Here is a 1,709-nt window from a genome sequence, read left to right as displayed (position 1 = left end):
TATATATATATATGTATGTATGTATGTATCAACTAATAGTTGGTTCGTAAGAGAATTTCTCCAGTCATGCTTTGCATTGTATAGAGAGAGGGTGGGTAAAAGTGAGATAGAGAGAGGTGAGGTGCAGAATGAATGAATGCACGTACTTAATTTGGTGATAAGCAACAAGTCAAGAAACCCTTCATAAACCGATTGAGGGAGAAAGAATCATAGAAACAAAAGAGGAGGAAATAAAAGTGTAGTCGCTGCAAAAGTTAATATCTATTGCAATGAAAACTTTGTTTTAGATGCTTTTCAAGTAAGCTATTTGTTAGTAATAAGCTTCTTTACATTAATCACCAGAATTCTTTCTACTATAGGCACAAGGCCTGAAATTTGGAGGGAGGCAACTAGTCGATTGCATCGATCCCTAGTGTTCAACTGGTACTTATTTATCGACCCCGAAAGGATGAAAAGCAAGGTCAGCTAACGGCATGCTAACGATTCTGCCAGTTGAAACCTTATGAATATATAACAAACAGTTTCAAATTAAAAGGAGTTATTCTTCACACAACCATGCCTGCTTCACACTAATTTTTGTGTCTCTCCTACATGCAGAATTGACTTCATTATTATCATATATGTCGTTATTGCTTTTGCCATTCAATGCGATTGACTGAGCTGTAATTCTAAATTACGTATTTACTGGATCTCTCGTACTGTATGATGTATTTGCTGTAACTATATTTACGGCAATCTTTACCGACGTCTTGTAGTACTACGAATCAATAAGAGAGACTGCATGTCCAAATGATATATAAATTGTATCTCATATTGTACCCTGTCATCTTATAGGAAGAATACATTGAACGATGTAGTCTTAGATATACAAAAAGACGGAATGGTCCAGACAAAAATACCTTTAATAATAAGTTTGCTCGATCAAAGCCGGATCTAAACAGCAACAGCGACCACAGTAACTGTGGCATAATACAATGCAAATTATTTTGGATCTTCCATTTTAAATTTACTAACATTCTACGATGCAACAGAAGAAGAAATCTTCCGCAGAAGGTACAAATGCGAAGTTGACCTCAGCAAGATTTGAGCTCAGAACGCAAAGAAGGCCTTCTTAATTAAATGCCGCAGGACATTTTCCACAGGGGCGTCAAAATGCTCAGGTGTGGGTCTGGACGCGCAGTAAAACCATTTTGAGCAGTAAAACCATTTTGAGCAGAAAAACCTTCAAAATAAAATCCCTATTTTTATTGGAAAAGTATAAGAGAGAAATATCTTTAGAGGGACATAGGTTAGAGCCTATGTCCTTCTAAAGACAGTTCCTTACTACAACAGGGCTCTTCCAAATAGCTGCTTCAGAGAAGAGACCTATACATCTGAAAACCATTAGATCCATGAATAAACCCAAGGAAACCATATTGTTCGCATCCTCTTTCTCCTTAAACCTCAAAGCTAATACAGGCAGAAAATTCCTGGTACTTTCAAATAATCTTTACCCGGTCTGATATAGTAAGATTTTCAATAACTGCACCCATTATGAACTTCATAGTAATATTCACATTCATACTACATGAATCCCTAATGTATTCATGTAGACTATTCCTTCAAGGCCCTGCCCCAGCAAGGCCGCAGTCTAATGACTGAAACAAACAAAAGATGAAAGATAAAAGGTAGAGCACTGGATTCTATGTTATCAAACGGTCGGAAATACT

The sequence above is a fragment of the Octopus bimaculoides genome, chromosome 10 (assembly GCF_001194135.2).
Source record: "Octopus bimaculoides isolate UCB-OBI-ISO-001 chromosome 10, ASM119413v2, whole genome shotgun sequence".
In the NCBI taxonomy this organism is placed as follows: Eukaryota; Metazoa; Mollusca; class Cephalopoda; order Octopoda; family Octopodidae; genus Octopus; species Octopus bimaculoides.
Note: the sequence above shows the minus strand (reverse complement) of the source record.